Genomic DNA, 9,593 nt, shown 5'->3' with positions numbered 1-9,593 from the left:
TGGTCGTTACTTATTGTTGTTGTTATTTTATTTTTGTTTTTGTTTTTATTGAAGCGCAGCGCACACGCAATTTATTACATTTTTCCAGCTGTACATTTGCTGCAACTGCAGCTGCATTTCAATTAAAATCAAATACATATATACATATATATGTACATATATGTTTTTTTTTTACAGTTAAGCGGGGCAACGCGACACGATCGCTCCGATAATTCCTATCGATTTGTATACTCTATCTGCGACTTGTTGTTGGCCCGTTGGCTAACCGGCTGCTTCTGCCTCTGACTCTGACTGACACGCCGGACGCTGACCGGGCAGTAGCTGTGGCAGTGGCAGTGGCAGCGGCTGCGGCTGCGGCAGCGTCTGGCGCATTTCCAATCGCTTCGCACGTTATTGTTTCCATTGTGTTCGATATTTGTATTTACTTGTACTTTTGTTATTCCTACATACACACACACACACACGTACACACGCACAGATGTCTATATGTTTAAGTTTACCTCAATTTATTGTGCCTTTTTTATACCATTGTAGAGAGGGTTTTATAATTTTTCCATAGTATATGTAACGCATAGAAGTAAACATCTTAGATCCAAAAATATTATATTTATATATATTCTGATACCGAGCATAGTTGATATAGCCAGGTCTCTCTGTGCGTCTGCCCAATGCAAACTAGTTTCTTTCTGTCTCAAATATATAAACATACGATTTTGCCTAGTTCCGCCTTTCCGTTGCAGGAAGTACCTGTCGAATCGGAATTCTATATCATTAAGTTGCCATAGGAACAATCAGTTGAAAATTGAATTTTTGACTAAAAATTTCTCATTTATATTCGGATATCTTAACTTTTGTTAGTAGTTAGTTAGTTTGTAGTAAGAAACTTAGCTAAATCTTATCCATAACGGACTACTAATGAAAAACTTTAAAGATGTCTTCAGAAAATTTGGCATATGCGCGTTCCAACATGTTCTTTACATATAGCTAAGTTTTAATCAATATATACCATTAATACCATAGCTTATAACTCCATTGGAAGAATCTATCTAATAGTGAGCTTTTGTAAGGAAATATTTCACTTCTTAAAATACCCTCAGTAAATTTAGCAATTATGAACTTTAGAATTCACGTCGCATATCTGCAAAACCGTTTGCAATGTGTCTGCTAGGGCATTTAATCGTCTGTATGCCACAGCTGGCCGTTTTTTCTTGTTTGTTTTTTTTGTGTCTATTTTATACTCGCTCGAAATGTTTTCTAGTATTACGCTACAAACCCCTCTCTTAGGTGGCCAGTAGGCCGACAAACCCGCAGACAGTTCGCCTTGTTCGCTGGCCAATTTCCTTTTAGACAAGTCGGGACATAAACATACGAATTAGCATTTGGGCCTACGTATGCGTTGGACGGAACTATCGTCTAGAGCCCACATATTTTGTAATTCCGCGTACTATGTGGGAATGCTACAAGGTCTTTATTTATTCTATGATGACTAGAACCTGTTAGATTTCACATATTGTTTGGCTTGTGGTATTACTCATTCGATTGCAGATTGATTTTAAATGTTCCTCAATAATTAAAGAACGGCGCAGCATGTTTATTTATAAATAATGCTCACCTAATGATCAATGATATTTAAAGAGCTGAGAACAAGCGGCATCAGCTTCAGACTATATGCTTTATAGGGGTAATAATTAAAAATCAATTTGATTTGCTCGATTTTTGTTCGCACATCATTTTCTTTTTTTCTTTTGGAGAGCGCTGCGAATGTAAACCAAATGGGCAGAAAAAAAAACACACATACAATAATAAATAAATTAAACCGAATACACCAGAAAATTATTGAAATTAATGGAAAAACAATTTCCACAGCGAATGCTCAACGCCAATCTTAAATAAAAATTTAATGAAAATGACATAAACGTGTAATTTATGACATGCAGAACATCAAATACATTGTTGCCTGAATTATGAATCTTCTTCGTATACCCTGTACAAGTTGTGTGCTTGGGAATGGGTATTCTAATGTTATGTTTTAATAAGAATTTGCTTTTTATATATGTATATGGAAAATATATGGAGAGGGTCAGGGGTACTTTTCCGAATAAAAATATATGTATACATGTATATACATGCCATTAATCTATTTGAAATTTGTAATATTTCCCTTAATTTGCTTAACTCTCTAACTACTAAATTCTACACAGGGTCAACATTTATTTTTATTTTTAGAAGTCTTCAATATCCTCAAAATGTTAACATCAAAGTTTTTCAAGAATTTGCAATACTTATACAGTTATGGATATATGGTTAAGTTTTGCAATAATTGTGACCTGGTAACAGGGCATCTGCCAGTCAATCAGTTTAAAGAGTCAAATTTTGATTTGACAATTTAGTTTGGCCAAGATTAGTCCAATTTATTTGTTTATAATAAACCTAAAATTAAAATTAATAAAATACTTAAAAGCAGCTACGAAAAAAGTAGAATATTTCTTTTGTGACATAATTTAATACGCTCTGCAATGGCATTATAATTGATGCGCGGTAAGATTTGACATGTACACATAATTAATTCAGTCAGATAGTGCTGGCATTTATATATGCGTGGATATATATACATATTTTTATAGTTTGTAACCACTGTGCGCTTAATGGCGGCACGTCAACAATTAACGAGCTGACAGCCTGCGTTTGGCAGTGATTGAAAATTCATTTTTGTAATTTAAAACCGTTTGTTAATAAACCAAACAATAGAGTGCAGCTAGACACGGCAGCTTTAAGTTGATTTAAAAAAAAAACAAACATCATATATTTTATGATTTTAAGTGCACACACACAAATACACGCAGAGACAGACACTTCGCCTTCGTGGGTCATTTGAAATTGTTGTAACGATTTGTTGTTTGATTTGAATTGCGTTCGCATTAAAGTCGCAAATTGATTTATTACACAACAGATACGTCACGCCTGGATCTGGGTCTGCACTTTCGCCGCGACGTCAATTGGCCAACTGCACTTGGCCAGGCGCAGTTTTTGCTTTGGCATATTGAAATGATTAACATCGTCGCTGGCAATATTTTTTTTGGCGCCCATTGCTTATTTACATTTCAATCAACAAACAACAACAACAGCAACACGCTCTGTCCCAGTCTCTGGGTCGCTCGCACGCAATGTTGCCTCTCTCTGTCAGCATCGATCGCGCCACGCGGCGTATGAACGATTTTTTGTATTTTTTTTTGCCAGCGGCAATTTTTGGGCCGTCTGCCACGTCTGAAAGACCGACTTACTCTGCAGCCAACTGCATGCACCTCGGCGCAGCGCTCCAAACAGCTGTCTTCCAGGCAGCCTCATGTGTGTGTCGTGTGTGTTGTGTGTGTGCGAGCGGGTGTGCGTAGGCCGTAAATGAGGCGAGACAACGCAGACAACATGAGTCGTTGCCGGGGCTGGAGGTGCAGCCATTTACCGTTACGCTCCCTTCTATTCTGTTCTATTTTGTACTTGTCTGAGGCCTTTTGGCCCCCGACAGCCCCCAGCCGCCTGCCACCCACGCCCCCGCCTGTGGTTGTGCCTCCTGTGTTTCGTTGGAAAATTAAAAGAATCAAAGGCAACGGCAAAGAGCGAAATTAAGTATTTAGTTGTATTACGAGCACTCTATATAGTATCTATCGCAGCTAGACATGCATTCTGCCTCTTGCATCTTGTAGCAGCAGCAAGGGAGAGGGTGGAGGAGAAGCAGCGGCAGCACGTGTGTGTGTAAACGCGCTCATAGGCAATACTTCAATTCACTTGGGCATAGAGTGGACCAAGAACTGAAGATAAAAAATATTTGTAAAATTCGAGCAATAAGATGAAAAAAAGGATATATTTTGGTTAAAAGCGGTTAATGTTTATTAATTTAATTTGATATAATAAATAATAATTTAATAATTTGATTTTACATGCCTTAAAAAATTACACCAAATATTTATATATACTCGATTTTATTTTGTTAACATTTTTTGAGTGCTTACAAATTTTTATAATTTATAATAGCTTTGCATAAACAAGACATACTTATCATATATATAAAAATATATGACATTATTACATCACTTTAAAAATCTGCTAGCTTATTTGGTCCACCCTAAAAACCCAGGCGGTTTTGCGTGTAAGCGTCTCAGTGGCTGCGTGTGGGTTTATGTCAAAGCTGAATGAAAGCAGAGTGAAAAATAAAATGTGTAAGAGTCTCATTGCCGTGCCGAGATAAAATGCATTGTCTCATATCAATCTACAGAAGAAGAAGAAAGCAGAAGAAGGCAGCAGAAAAAAAAGTAATAATTAAAGGAAATATAGGGGATGGTGAATGATGTAACGGAAATTGGCCATAGGGTTGTCAGCAAGTAACAATTATTATATAATTTCGATAAGTATGTGAATTAGTGAGAAGCTAAATCTGAAGTGTTAAGAAATTAACGTGCTAATGATTATTCATATTATAGTAATTAAATATTTCAAATGAATATGTAATATTATGAATACTACAACTGTATGCTTAAAGAGAAAACTGAAAAAAACCCATAAATTTAGATGGTATTTCTTTCATTAGCTTGTTTATAGATTAAAGACAATTTTTTTGAATGTTTCTAAAGGCCTGGCAACCCTGCTTGGCAATGATACCCATACACATGTAATATTTTATATGCTGCATATATTATTTGGTCTTTTATTATATTACTCGCACACACGTTGCTGCCTACTGGTACTTTTGCACGGGCGTAACCCATTTGCTCGGCCTTGCCCCCACTCCAGCCCTCTGTCCCAACCCCATCCCCAACCGCCACTTACATGGCAACAATGTAAGCATGGGGTACTTCCAGCACGCAGCGGCCCAAAAGAAGCTCCAGCACAATTAACACGTCATCGATGGAAACGCAATCTGAAATCGGGCCTTGTCTTGCGTCGATTATCTTATTGGAAACGAGTCTCAATATACATACAAATTGCCATATACTATAAATACAATATATAAGTTGGCTTGGAAGGCCGCATTAATGGGGTACTGTGATTGCAAACCGAGCGAGATAAATTATTTTCCTCATCTCGCTCTAAAGTGTTGACAGTGTTTGGGACACAGGGGACCAGAGATTAAAATGCATTTAAATGAATATCTTTGGTCCATGGAACACGATGCCCAAACAGAGAGAGGCAAACACAAATATATATAAGAGGCGCATATGTATATATTATAGCTGGAGACAGCAAGGCGGAATAGATGCCGCCCCCTTACAATATATATTGGGTTTGTTTGGGGACACATCGAAAGCATAAACTAACCTTTGATGCTCCCTTCTGTTTGGTGAGGGGTTGCTTGTTGCCAGACATGACCAGACGTGGCTCGACTACATGTGGATTTGCATGTGTATTCCAATTATTTATGGTGTTACGCATACGCAGCGTGCGCCAGCCGAGCAAAGGGCGCATTAATTCAATTAAGTTTCCTTGCTGCTTCCTGCTGGCCGGCGCTTGTATTTAAAGGACTCGTTTGTTGCATTGTTTTGTGTAATGCAAATTCTAAAAATTTATATAAATAAATTTACTGTGAGTTATATGCTTCTCTTACATGTTGGCAGCGTCATTCGAAAGTTTTGCTTTTTGCGAAAAATTGAAATCAATTTGCGAATGGCAACAAGTACACTCATTGGGAGCTGCCCTTCGTGTGCCGTTGGCATTCAACTTGCCACCACGTTGCACGTTTATTTTCCTTTTATTGAAGTGCATGGCAAAAGGTTATTGAGAGAGCTGCTCAGCACAGTTTCGATTATATTTGATTACAAAGGTCAAGAAGCGGCAAGTGCAGTTTTTCATGCATCAAGGGGCTGCTCTTCAGCCTGAAATTTATTTAATCAGCCAAAAAGTGCACAAAAGAGGAACTGCAATTGCTGCCAATTTGAATAAGTGGCTGGAGAAAAGTCAAATCAAATGATAAGGGCTTTTGTATTAGAGCTGAAACTAAAAATATATATTTATATTATTGTTTTCAACTCTTAATTCAAGAATAAATAAAACCAATAAAAATATTATTTACAAATGTTGCCAGTAAACATAATAAATTAAGTAAAATTCCCAAAAACAAGTCTTAAGATAAACCAATTAAAAGGAAAAAATAATATGAGATAGGGATTGAACAAAAATTTCTTAGCTCTAAAAGAAATGCCCACCACAATGATATATATTATATATTGAATTTTGCGCCCTTATCTTTTGATTGTCATCATAATTGTTCCTTAGCCTGTCCAGATAAATATAGCAAAGAGTATTCCGCAAAGAACAGAAGAAAAAACTCTTTAGCACTATAATCCTTAGCTGAGCTGCATTTAAACCCGTGCTTTATGTTATTTTATTTAACGTAAGACTCCGCTAAAAAGCACAGTTAAAACATAGTACTTAAAAAATAATCACATTTAAAATGCCCTGCTTTAGCCGCGAGACTTCCGCTTGATTATGGCAAACGAAAAAGAATAGACTTTAGGAGCGGATAAATAAAGATGACGAATTTTTGTTTTGTTGTTGCAAGGCACAAACATATTATTAACAATAACTTCAAAGGCAATTATCATTAATTGTTATGGCCATTTAAATTTAACGCATCATTAACGGCGCCAGCCAAACGGGCAACAACAAAATCGGCTAAAAGCTCTCCACACACATATTTATAGCAAGCGGGCGCCAAGAGCTTTTATTTGGCAGCCAAACAGGAGTCAGCTTTTACCGCTTAAGAGAGCCAAGCTAAGAGAGCCGACGCGTTGGTGAAACTTTTTTGGCGTTCTTTCGGCGCATTTTCGGTTTGAATTGTAAATTGTTGCCTGCTTTTGGGCGCCCGCCTTAAAAGGCGCTCGAATTTGCCAACCCGCGCGCCCCCATTAAGGAATTTGGCATCTGGACTCTGTGACAAATTTAATTACCAGCAGCAACGCGCCTGCCTGCCATTGATAACCCAAGTTCAATGAATCGTTCAAAATTGATAGCCATTAAAATTTCTGGCATGCCTGCGCATTGATCACACAAAATCATCACAAAATATTTTCCAAGGTCAGCTGCACCTGGCAGCTCCCCAACTAGGAAAAGTTTGGGTACACAATAAGTAGATGGCATACTTTACAAAGGCCAACTAATTAGAGGGTTCGCATAGCAGCAAAATTTTTAAGCAAAGTTCTCAGAAATTGATTGGTGCTTCTCTATATAAAAGGAGTGCTTGAGAGGCCTATTTTAAGCAGGGGCTTCTCAGCTTTAATCATACGAATTAAATAACTATTATAAGACATCGTATATCTTGGGGTAAACTAGGCGACTTCTATATATAGAATATGTTTATGTTTCTTTTTAAAATGGAAGTTATTAAGGTAATAGATTTATATATAAACTGAGATTTGGGAGAAATATTTAAACTACACGAGTAAACAAATCAGGTACACATGTTCTTAGGAGACACTGACCAGCAGCAAGAGCCGGAGACGCAGCCGGAGCAGTATTTCACGAACATTTGCCAGTAGCAGCTGTCAAAAGTCCTGAATAATTTATTAATTGTTCGCAGCTGCGTATTCACTGTTACCTACACCAAGAAGGGACAGCTGCATATGAAGCGTAAATTAATTTTGCACCCTTCAGTTGTGTGCTGTCTGCTAAACTGATAGCTAAGCCAATTTAAAGTAAAATGTCAAGTTGTGTTTTTTATCGAGCAGATTTCTTTCGCACCCTTAATTATGGCACTTTACGCCAACGTTTGGGGGGTGGAGGACGTCGCAACTGGAAATATGCGCGCAGGATTTTCTTTATTTCACTTTTTCTTAGTCTGCTGTATACGCTGTCCAGAAACCGGGTGCGGGTGCGGAGTTTGTACACAAGCGCGCTCAGTCGTGCGTGCATTTTCCACCCTTTTCACTAAGTGCGATTGGTTTTCGCAGTGACTGTGAAGGCGGATGCTTAGCTTGGGCAATGCCAACAAGTGGCAATGACAATTGAATCTTCTGGCAATCAAAATCACATAAAATCTCTGATATTGAGTGCGCATTTGGTGTGCTTGGGGAGGGTAAATGAGTTTAGAAAGTACTTCAAAACAGTTGCTTATGCATATATCGGGTTTTTATTATTGGTGCTTGCATATGATACTTTAGCATTGTAAATATTCATGTTAACTTTTAATCAAGCTAACCGCGCGGCACACAGTGCTGTAAAACACTTTAAGATGTCGATGAGTGTGCCACATTTAAGTTAGATTAAAGTATATAATGACTAACGTGAGCCTAATAGGTCGATTCTAGTATATCTTACATTAAGATACTTCACATTCTGCGATTTAATTAGGATAAAATACAAATATATCTAGACGAATTAAAATATTATCACCAAATGTTAAATAAATAAAATTGTTGTTGCCTATGGGAAAACATGCAGGCAACATAACTACAATGTTAAACATTCTCTAAGTATGTAAGCAGTGTTCCACTAGGAAGTACGTTATTCAAAAAAGGCGACCCAACAATTTGAAATTAAAATAAGAAGTAAAAGACCGATTTTTCATAAGAAACCCGTGCGATTACGGCATAATCAGTTTGTACTTAAATGAGCTCCACTTGTGCATACAGCTTAGTGAGTTTTCTGTTTTAAAAACTGATTACCCCAGTTACAAGGACTTATCAAGAACAAGAAAAAAGAAGCAAACGACTTGCATGAAGTGCAACAACAGCTGCCGCACACAATTACAACGTTGAATGTTGCCATGGCATAAAGATGAGAAAATTCCTTTGTTTTCTTTTCATTAACGCAACGACAATGTATGAGAAGGCTACTAATTGCAATCAAGATAACTTCAACTTGTTGCAGTGCTTGCTCCACTCCACTCTGCTTCTTGCAGCGCTCACAAAAGCTCGCATCAGTATCGGCAACGACATCTGAAACAATTGTTAGACGAACATATATTCATTTTTTTTTGCTCTTGACCATGCATTTAGCCTCCTAATGAATAGTTCATTGAATGAAGGAGTTGACGCTTTGTTTTTTGGAAGACCGCAATCAGCTAATTAAGTTGCGGCTACAAATTGGTAGTTTACATTTTGACTCTTGCCCAATCTAACGATTTCTTATTTGTCCTTTTATTATAGATGGGACGGTACTGCTTCTGTAATTGCTATCGATTAGTCTGAATGGATACTCATTGCGTCGTTTGACAAGCGAGTGTGCTGTGTATTGCGACTGTTATCGATTTTAAAACAGAACCTTCTGGTACTTATCGATATTTCTGCGATTAGTAATCGTGATTAATAATCATGAGCAGTATTTTATTGCTGTTAACGATATTCCTGCTACTAGTAGCCGTGTGTATCGCTCCTCTCCAAGCCTATCTCCTGGAGCCGTGAAACGGCTCGATTTAATGTTATTTGCTATAAAGTGTCGCGAGTTTCTTATTCTCCGATCTTGTCGCCTCATCCCAGACCTATGTAGATGAGGCAGCGGTCATGTCGCACGAGTCATTTGGCCCGTGCATTGCATCAGGAGCGCAGCAAGGACATGCACGGCGACTATTTACATCATCAAGCTGCGCGTGACTTTGTGGACGTGAGGAG

This window comes from Drosophila montana, unplaced genomic scaffold (genome assembly GCF_035044405.1).
Source record: "Drosophila montana isolate Dmon_TW-CO22-7 unplaced genomic scaffold, ASM3504440v1 contig_2669_1, whole genome shotgun sequence".
In the NCBI taxonomy this organism is placed as follows: domain Eukaryota; kingdom Metazoa; phylum Arthropoda; class Insecta; order Diptera; family Drosophilidae; genus Drosophila; species Drosophila montana.
This window is presented reverse-complemented; position numbering follows the sequence as displayed.